We start from the raw sequence: 11,273 nt of genomic DNA, 5'->3' as shown, positions 1-11,273 counted from the left end.
CATCGATGTTTCTAGCTCTCTGTCCCTCTCCTTTCCTCTCTGTAAAAAAATCAATAAAATATATTTTAAAAAATAATGAAAAAAAAAATAAAAGGAGCAGGTTGGGCCCTAGCCGGTTTGGCTCAGTGGATACAGCGTTGGCTTGCGAACTGAAAGGTCCCAGGTTCTATTCTGGTCAAGGGCACATGCCTGGGTTGTGGGCTTGATCCCTAGTGGGGGACTTGCAGAAGGCAGCCGATCCATGATTCTCCCTCATCGTGGATGATTCTATCTCTCTCTCCCTCTTTCTTCCTCTCAGAAATCAATAAAAATATATTAAAAATAAATAAAAGGAGCAGGTTGGGCCCTAGTCGGTTTGGCTCAGTGGATAGAGGGTTGGCCTGTGGACCAAAGGGTCCTGGGTTCGGTTCCAGTCAAGGGCACGTACCTCAGTTGCGGGCTTCTCCCCAGGCCGGGCCCTGGTCAGGGTGTATGCAGGAAGTAAACAATCCATGTGTTTCTCTCACATCAATGTTTCTCTCTGTCTTTCCCTTTCTCTCTCACTCTCCCTAAAATTCAATGGAAAAATATTCTTGTGAGGATTAACAAAAAACAAAAAAAAAAAAAAGGAGCAGGTTGGGCTAGTGTAGTCACTGGATGGTTTCCCCTGGCTTGAATCACTCTGATTTCTGAGTCTCAGAGGCTGGCAGAATGGCTTCCCTTAAAGGGGACAAGCTTCCCTCCTTCCTTCTTTCCCTCATCCATTTACTCACTCACCTCTTCACTTAATACACATAATTGAGGGCCTATAGGAGGCTCTGCAGTAGGCAGTGGGAACAGATCTGAATTAGCTGCTTCTCGCTGGCCTACAGTCACCCTCGGGAAGTCAAAGGCAAGCAGTGCTCACCATGGGCTGGGTCAGCTGGGCATCAGGTGCACAGTACACTGGCCCTGCCTCCGTCATCCCTCTGCTCCAAGACCCAGAGGAGGGGAGACCCGGAAGAGGCAGTGAGGTGGAGCAGAAAGAGAACTGGCCTTGATGCCAGAGGCCTTGGTTCTGGGCTGTGGCTCTAATTGTTGTATGACCATGGGCACATCACTTTCTATTCTAGCCTTTCCTTTCCTCCTCTGGAAACTGGAGAAGTGGGGATGCTTCTTGCTGTTCTGTACTTCTGAGGGAGCAGTTGGAAAGAATATCATTAGTGAACATCAGTTGCCCTGCCCATCTCTAAGAAATCCAGCTACGGGGAAGGGCACCCAGGGTGCCAGGCCTTGACTGAAATCTCCACCACCTCCTGTTCCCATCTCATAAGTGACAGCAACCACAAAACTTCGAAATTATTCCCAGGGATATGGGCAGGGCAGGGACAGTGGGGGGAAAGACCCAGGGTCGAACCAGGATGAAGGCCAAGGGTCTGCCCCCCTCCCTGTATGGGGTCCCTTAGCAGTGGGTATGGATCCTCAAGTATATCCCATTTCTAAACCATCCATCCCATCCATTGCAGAAAGCAAGGACCCATCCTGACTCCAGTATTCCAGGGAGGAGAAGTAACTGACTTAGGGGAGTAGCCCTAGCCCAGTAGTCAGCAAACTGCGGCTTGCGAGCCGCGGTTTGCCGCTCTGTTGACTGAGTTTGCCGACCACTGTCTTATACTACCCTTTACCTCTTTGCACACAATATGCCACAATTGCCTAATCCTCACAGCTTCCAATTACACGGTAACATTTAGTCTAGCAGTGGTCAGCAAACTCATTAGTCAACAGAGTGGCAAACGGCGGCTCCCAAGCCGCATATGGCTCGCGAGCCGCAGTTTGCCGACCACTGCCCTAGCCCATACCCAGTAGGCACAGAGTTAGGAGACAACTTGGGCCTCCTGGCTCCCCCCAGGCCTAAGGCATATTCCTCTATGCCGGGCCACCCCTGCATCTCTGCCCTCGTCCCTCTAGCCGCCAGCTTCTCTACTTGCTCCTCTCTCCCCCTATCACTGTAGCCTCTGACAAGCTGGCTAAAGCAATCCTCCATTCTGCCCAATAGCTCTATCCCTGACTCCAGAGCCTCGGTCACCTATGGGCTCACTAGGCCCACTCTCCACACCCTCACTGCCACCAGCAGCAAGAAAGGTTTCTGGGCCTGGGTTTTATTCTAAAAGTATGTTTTCAATTAAAGTTGAGAGGTATGAAAGAATGCTACCTCAGGCCAGGCAAGCAGGCCCTCTGAAGCTTCCCCTCAAACAGATGGTTTATAGCATTTTTAATTAATGAGAGATGTGCACATGGGGGCCCTTATAGCCTGCAGCAAAACGAAGAGGCTGGGGAGGGAGATGCTGCCCGAGCTGGAGAAGGGAGCCCTTCTGCCCTGTCCCCTCCATGGCGAGCCTGACAGGCCACATCTGGACCAACCCTGAGAATGATAGCTTGTACCCTGGATCCTGAGCCCTGTATCACCACGTGGGAAAGGAAGGAATGCAGAAGGGCAAGCCACTCTGTACAAATCAGATGGGGCTTAAGGGCCTTTGCAGACCTTGCTATAGGATATTTTAAGCCTCTCTCATACAAATGCCTCCTTTCCTCACATCTCCACCTTGAGCAAGTCTTTCAGTGTCCCTGGGCCTTAGTATTCTCATGGGGAAGATAAGGATTGAAGAATCATAAACCTGTAGACTTGATAGGATCATGAAGTCCAACTAATTCAATCACTCGGGCTTGAACACCGACCAAAACTCTGCCGCCAAGATGTGGCCTGGTCTCCAAAGCCAGAGGCCTGCCTACCTCCCTGAGTCACAAAGCAGCCAGTTTCACCTGCGGTCAGCTCTGTTAGAGTTAGAATAAGGGGACTCTGCCTCCCTGGATTAAGTATGATCACTGAAGATTTAAGGACACAATGTGTAAAGCTGCTTTGTAAACTGACTGTAACTACCTTTAATCACTTGAGCAGACGACCCGGGGCCAGGAGAGGAGAAAGAAGGGATCAGCCAAGAGAGGGTGGCAGAACAGCAGCCAAAGCTTTGCTGCTGAAGCCCAATAGGTGACAACCAGCCCCCAAACCTACCCCACCTCCAGAGTTCACCCCACCTGTTAGGCTCAACAAGGGAAAAATGGTCAGAGATAGTGTCCCAAGGTCAGCCTTCACTCAATCAACGAAGGCTCCTGGAGGCCCTACTATGTGCCAATGACTATTTTAGACACTGAGATTCAGCTAGGGACAGAAAGCATCATCCACTTTAGTTCAGGGGAGATGAGCAATTAACAAATCAGAATTTTATTTTTTAAATCTCAGGTGGTGATGAGTGGTCTGAAGAAAAATGAAGCGGAGGATACATACATGGCAGGGTAATTTTTGTTGTTGTTAATCCTCACCTGAAGATCTTTTTTCCATTGATTTTCAGAGAGTGGAAGGAGGGAGAGAGCGAGGGAGAGAAACATCGATGTGAGAGACATATTGACTGGTTACCACTGGTTGCCTCCTGCATATGCCCTGATGGTAATGCAGGTATGTGCCCTCCACCAGGAATTGAACCCAAGACCCTGTAGTGCGCAGGCCGATGCTCTAACTACTGAGCACACCAGCCGTGGCGGCAGGGTAGTTTTTATAAAAGAAAATGTAAAAATTAAATGAGCAAGTAAGCCATGCAGAGATCTGGGGAATGAGTGTTCTAGGCTGAGAGAAAAGCAAAGTCCCCAAGACAGAAACTAGCTTGATAGCAGGAACAGCAGGGAGGCCAGTGTGGCTGGTGAGAAGGGCGTGCATTGGAGGCCTCTAGGCCACTGAGGTGGGTGAGGGCCAGAAATATAGGAGACCCTCTGACAGGAGCTTTCCTCCCATTCCCACCACAGCAACGCCCGCACCTCCAAGTCCATGGGCATCACCGAAGAGGAGGAGGATGGGAGGGAAGGCTGACTGGGTGGCTGCAGGGACTGAGGAGAAGGTGCTTCATTGCTCCTGAGGGACAAGAGGATGTGAGTTTCAATGGGGAAGGAGGAAAGAACATAATATGTAAACACAGTAGGCAGAGAGGAGAATGCCAAATCACAATAGCAGCTAACACCATGTGCCAGACACTGTTCTTAAAACTTTACGTAAGTCTCTTCATCTTCCCAACAACTCTGTGGGGTGGGTACTATTATGATCCCCATTTTATAAATGAGGAAACTGAGGCACACAGTAGTTAAGTGACAGAGCGTAGACCACCCAGGCAGGCTGCTTCAGAGTCCCCGCCCATAGCTACATGGGACGCTTGGGACAGGAACCTGGCTTGAAGAGAAGCAGACTGAGCCAGGGGGAAGGAAGCTCAGGGAACAAATGTAGCCTCCCATACTATTTCCTCTTTCCATACAATTCAATGGTGATGTTATCCATTCAGTACTTGGGAAGTTTACAAAGTGCTTTCCTATTTGATCCTTTCGCTGACTATAAAGAGTGTACTATCATTGCCCCCAATTTATTAACCAGTGAGATTCAAGGGGTTAAGTAGCCTTACTAGGAAGCGGCAAAGACAAGATTCAAATACAAGGTTTGCCTGACTCCAAATCCCATGCTTTTTTATTCACCCAAAAAGCACTTATGGGCACCTATGAAGTGGCAGGCACTGAACCAAGTATCCAAACATGGAAAGGACACTAGCCTTGGAAGGATCCCTTGGTTAGTGCCCCCATCACCTACAGCAAGCATGTCAAACTCACGGCCCAGCCAATATAATGGTATGTAAGAAACATTTTAATAAAAACTTCGTAACTTAATTTTTACAATATCCTGTCATACATAATAATTAATAATGAACTACAACATTCGATAATGACTGATTACTATAATCATGTTGCATTCATTTTCCTTATGTGCCTTATGCGCAGGCGCACCATTTCTCTCCACTAATACTAGCAACGAATATTTTAGCAGCCGATTGCCACGTCATTAGTCCTGGACTGACTTGTTTGGTGCACGCAACAGGAAATATTTCATTTTTAGAGAACAAGAAAAATAGGTTTATTTGCGTTATGCTTATTAATTTATGCAGTGTCTAGTAAGATAATGTTCAAGAAAAAAATATTCATTTTTATTAAAATGTTCTATTATTTTAACGATTACTCATTTATTTTAGCCCTTTGTATTCAGCATGTCTCTATCCAAATAAACCTACATTTCTATGAAAATTGGAGCTTTTGTTTTTTTGCGGCCCACATAAACTTAAACCTTGTTTATTTGGCCCGTGTTAGCCTTTGAGTTTGACATGCTTGACTTACACCCTATACTCAGCCCCCTAAGAAGCATTCCTCTTACTCCTGATTAAAGAATGTGAGAGAGCCGAAACCGGTTTGGCTCAGTGGATAAAGCGTTGGCCTGCGGACTGAAAGGTTCCGGGTTCGATTCCGGTCAAGGGCATGTACATTGGTTTCGGGCACATCCCCGGTGGGGGGTGTGCAGGAGGCAGCTTGTCGATGTTTCTCTCTCATCGATGTTTCTGGCTCTCTGTCCCTCTCCCTTCCTCTCTGTAAGAAATCAATAAAATATATTAAAAAAAAAAAAAAAAGAATGTGAGAGAGCCCTGGCAGGGGGGCTCAGTTGGTTGGAGCCTCATCCCCTACACCAAAAAGATTGCAGGTTTGATTTTTGGTCAGGGCATATTCCTAGATAACCAGTTCAATCCTCAGTCTGAGCACATACAGGAGGCAACCAATCGATGTTCCTCTCCTACATCAATGTTTCTCCCTCCCTCTCACACTCTTCCCATCCCCATCCCCTTCCCCGCCCCCGCCCAGTCCCTCTTCCCTCCCACTCTAAAAAGCAATGGAAAAAATACCCTCAGGTGAGGATTAACAACAACAAAATGAGAGACTAGGTGGGAGGGGGACAGGAGGAGACCCCTGAGCTTCTGGTCTGCTTGGCATTTCATGCATAGCATCACTGAGCCCTTCCATCAGCTCAGCAGAGTAATGCTTTGCCTATCCTGATTCCTTACACCTGCAGCATGAAAATCCTGATTTTTATCTCAAATGCCAATGTGTCTAACTAAAGACTACATTTTTTAAGAAGTTCCTTTTTTTATTATTGATTTCAGAGAGGAAGGGAAAGGGAGAGATAGAAACATCAATGATGAGAATCATTGAATGTCTGCCTCCTGCATGACCCCCACTGGGGATGGAGCCCGTAACCCAGGCATATGCCCTTGACCGGAATCAAACCCGGAACCCTTCAGTCTGCAGGCTGACACTCTATCCACTGGGCCAAACTGGCTAGGGCAAGACTACATTTTAAAGCCTCTCCTGCAATTAGGCATTGTCAGAAGACTAAGCTGGGCTAACAACATGTAGAGGAAATAATTACATGGGACTTCTGGAAAAGCTGCATAAAAGGAAGAGACTCCTGAGGTGGGCCTTTGAGCCTGTTCTCCTGCTTGGAACTCAGATATAATAGCTGAAGTTCCAACAGACATCATGGATCATAAAGGCGAGTCTGAGAATGAAAATCATCTGTTCAGAATAGAACAAAAAAAAATTAGGGTCCAGGGCCCCAGATGATACTGAGAAATCCCTAATCTCCCTGCCCCTGAAACATGAGCAAAAAATAAACTTCTATACTGTTTAACTTATTATTATTCCTTATCTCAGTTGCTAACAGTCAAATCCATATCTTAACAGATACAGTAGTTATAACCATCATCTCCATCTGGACACTGAAGCTAACAAGTAGCCCAAAACCCCACAGCTAAGTAAGGGAAAGCAGCAGGATTCAAACTTGAATCTAATTCCAAAGTGCCCGCTCCTCCCATCCCTTTGGCAAGAGCTGTGTTTACTCTCAGTAAATCACAAGGCACAGGCCTTTCAGGAGAGTTTAAAACAGCCGACAACATCTACATCCCGTTCTTATCTTAGGGACACACATCAGAGCAAACTGTCTCTAGTAGATAAATTAACCACACACCAGGCAGCAGACAGGTTTTTAATTTCCCATTTAACATCTCTTCTGTCCAAGTCCCAAGGTGCCAGGCTCTTGCAGGGCTCCCAGAAGAAAGTCCCCAAAACTCATTCTCATGCAGACTTCACAATATACTCTTCTCTAGGGGAAACTTGTGTTTATTAATTCCTTAGAATTTTCTAGATGTCAGATAATGGTGTTTATAAATAAACACAGTTTTACTTCTTCCTTTCCAATATGAAGTCCTTTTATTCCCTTTTCTCATCTGACAGCACTAGCAAAACCTCTAGTACTATGATGAAGCAGAGGTGAAAGTAAACATCCTTGCTTTGTTTCTGATCTAGCATGGAAGGCACCCAGGCTTTCACCATTAAGTCTGATGTTTCCTGTGGGGTTTTTGTAGATGCCTTTTATCAGGTTAAGGAAGCTGCCTTCTACTCTAAGTTTACTGAACTATATCGTGAATTTATAAATGATTTTTGTGTATATACTGAGATGATTGTGTCGATTTCATCCTTTATTATACTAATATGGTGTATACCATTCATTGATTTTTGGATGTTAAGACAACCTTTCATTCCTGAAATAAATCCTACTACTTGGTCATAGTGTATGATCTTTTTTTCTATGATGTTGGATTCAGCTTGCTAATATTTTATTGAGGATTTTTGCTTATTGTTCTGTAATTTTCTTGTGATGTCAAAAATGTTATTGTTGTCTGGATGGCATGGCTCAGTGGTTGAGCACTGACCTATGAACCAGGAGGTCATGGTTCGATTCCTGGTCAGGGCACATGCCCAGGTTGCGGGCTCGATCCCTGGTGTGGGATGTGCAGGAGGCAGTCAATCAATGATTCTCTCTCATCATTGATGTTTCTATCTTTCTATCCCTCTCCCTTCTTTTCTGAAATAAAGAATATTTTTTTAAAAAGAATATTATTGTATTGGAGGTCCCCAAGAAGGTTACATGGGATTAAGTCCAGAGAAAACCGAGTGCAAGTTTTCAAGGGCCCTCTCTCAGTAGAGTCAGATAGGATGTTCTTCATTTCCCCAGCAATAAACTGTGACAACATGTGTGAAATGTTGCCATTAATGAAGCTCATTAGAGACTCAGTGCCCAGAGAATTTTTTGAGAGACAGGTCATGTAGGCACCCTATGCTGACATGTACCCAAATTCCAGATTCCCAAAAGGAAAGCAAATATTTAGCATAAACAATAGTGTTGACATCTTAGCTTAGGCACAGGGAGCCACTCTTATTAGTTAGGGAGTGGGAACATTCCTGAACTCCAAGTTACCAGATGCCACCAAGGACTGACCTTGTAAGCAGGCCTTTCAAAGGATAGGAGTCAGGCCTTCTATGTTAACTCTTTTCTGCACACCTGCATGTAAAACAAAATCCCAGAAAGTAAATAATGATCAATACAAAAAAGTAAATGCTAATGTTGGCATTTTAGCCATAGGAGGGAGGAAGGGAAGTTTGAGTGTCGGGACATTCTCGGTGCCCTGGAACCACACTCCTTTAGCCTACCCATGTGCATATGTACAGCCAAGCCTGCATCTCCAGAGAGTTTACTTTGGAGTGACAGGAAAAGCCCTCAGTTCATGTCAGGCAGTGCTTAAGCAGAAATATTTTCCCTGCACTGGAAGGAAAATGGCTTTTCAGCAACACTACCCCTCCGGCCCCCATCAAAACTGCACAGGTTTCATCAGTCACAGTCTGGAGTAAAGACTGAGAGTCTGTCAAAGGGGGGGACAGGAAAGCACACACTCATCTGGCACACTCTCAAGCATCCAGCCTGCCTCCAGGCAGCACAAGTCTGATCCCACAGTCAAAGCAATGTTGAGACTTCTTTAGTTTCCTGGCTATTGTCACTAGTTGATTTCACTCAACTTATGTCACAGACTGTACCCCTAACCTCTGATGTATACCATTGATGGTAATAAAAATAATAACAGCTAAATGCTTGTTAAGTACAAAGTATGGACCAAGCACTGTGTGAGGCAATTTCACATACTATCCTCTCAACAATCCTGTAAGATAGGCTGGCCCCAGGTCACCACTAATAGGTGGCAGAGATGGACTATGACTCCAAGTACTGTGGCTCCAGAGCCAGCATACTTAACTGCCAGCACGACCCCACTCGACAAAGACAACTCCACAACAGAAGAGGTTTCCCTTCCCATAGGAGAGCCCTCACACTCTCTGACCTGGGTTGGGGGTGAGGTAGAATAGAATACTTCCTGAGGCTAAAGTTTAGTGACAACAATGAACCAAGTAACACAAACAAGTGGGGAGATTCCTGAACAAGGTTTCCTTTCAGTGGTCCCATCTTCCAGAGGACATCTCGAAATGCAGCTGCATTCCTGGCTGTCAAAAGGAACAGGGGTGCCAGGAAAGCAAAATATCCTACAATGGATAGAACAGTCTATGCTATGTCAACAGCAACCCCCCCCCCCCCTGACAAACGCTACGTAACAAAATGGCCCTTGTATACAGCTCCAGGGCTACAGAAGCAAGAGGCAATAGAAAAGATCATTTTCAGCTCACTGCTTTCGAAGTCTTACCTTATGAATCTTGAGCTTTTGTGAAGCACCTGCCAGGCAACCATATGGCCCAAGCCTGTTCCTCAACCTCAACATCTAGATTAATAATCTCTAAGGCATGGACAGGAGCCAGGTTCAGGCCCACAGGCTATTTGTCCAACAAGACATTGGGCTGCATCCTGGCGCAGGCAATGAGCAGACATAGGGCTATGCCAGCTGATTCTTGGACTAAGCACTTGAGAAATGTTAAGCAAGTCTCAGAACGAAGGAGACTGTGGTCATTGCTCATTGTAGCTGTCATCAGCTCAGTTCTGTAGTGCCAAGCCCTCTGCTGAACATGGAGAAGATGGCAAGTCAGGTCGTGGGAAAACCATTCTTAGCGTTTGTGGGCTCTGGAGAAATATCTGTATTCTGGTACTTCCCCTCTCTCTCTGTCCTCAAACATATGCCCCTCAGTAAAGGCTCCAACTCAGGTCCCCAGGCCTCCTTTCTAAAAAAAGGCTAATATTTATGAAATAAGTAAAGAACGGTGTATTCAAAAACCAACAATCAAGTCTATATTGCAAGGCAACCTTTATATTATAGCTCAGCAGCGTATGTGTTTTTCACTAACACAATAAACCATTGATCTTCTAAACACTAAATCACTGATCTTCCAGTTTCCTATCTCTGTCCCTTTCCCATAGAGCCTAAACATCTGGCCAGGAAACGTATGATTGAAGATTAAATCTAATTCATTAAATCTAACTCATTGATAAGTTTAAAGACTTCAATCTAGAACAGGATAAGGAAAGCAAGACTAATTATAGAGTCAGTGGTGATCTCCTTAATGATCGTATCCTTGTTCCCCTAGATCTCTTTGACAATTATATAGGAAGCTGTAAAGGAAGAGTGAATGGATTGTTACAAGGCCTTAATACTTAGAGATATTAAAGTGAATTATGTTCAAGAGCCAAAACCCTGAGATGGCGTGATGTTTGTGGGAGGCTGGAAGGGTAGTAATGTATGACTATCAGACAGGATCAAAACATAAAACAATAGTGATGACACCAATAAAGTGATCTCAAAGAAATAGTTATTGTTATGGAAAGGAGTATTAAAAAAAGGCAGGTAAGAAACAAACTGTTAGGAGAATGGCAGACAGGGGGATAACAATTCCTGGCTCATGATACTTTAAAACTGAGAGATTTATGAAACAAACTTAGGATAAAGTCTTTTTTATTTTTAAAGGTCATCAAGTTTTTACATACTTAAAAGTTGGCTACTCTCCAAAAGAGAAAAAATTAAACAATTTACATTAAAAAAAGATAGGTCTGGTCCTAACCGGTTTGGCTGTGGATAGAGCATTGGCCTGCAGATCAAAGGGTCCCGGGTTCAATTCCAGTCAAGGGCACCAACCTCGGTTGCAGGCTCCTCCCTAGCCCAGGCCTTGGTCCAGGCACATGCAGAAGGCAACCCATTGATGTTTCTCTCACATCGATATTTCTATCTTTCCCTCTCTCTTCCACCCTCTCTAAAAATCAATGGAAAAGTATCCACGGGTGAGGATTTAAAAAAAAAAAATAGATATGTCTGGCCCTGGCCGGGTGGCTCAGTTGATTGGAGCATCTTCCCATATACCAAAAGGTTGCAGGTTCAATCCCCGGACAGGGCACACATGGCAGGCAACCAATCAATGTTTCTTTCTCTTCCTCTCTTCTCTCTACCCCCTTCCTCTCTCTCTAACAAAAAATCAATAAACATATCCTCAGGTAAAAATTAAAAAATAAATAGACAGACAGATAGGTCTGGCAGTTATAGCACAAGACAGATTTAGCTAATGTGGACAACCCTCTACCT

The sequence above is a fragment of the Eptesicus fuscus genome, chromosome 20 (assembly GCF_027574615.1).
Source record: "Eptesicus fuscus isolate TK198812 chromosome 20, DD_ASM_mEF_20220401, whole genome shotgun sequence".
NCBI lineage: Eukaryota > Metazoa > Chordata > Mammalia > Chiroptera > Vespertilionidae > Eptesicus > Eptesicus fuscus.
The sequence above is the reverse complement of the archived record's forward strand: the minus strand, read 5'-3'. Positions refer to the sequence as shown.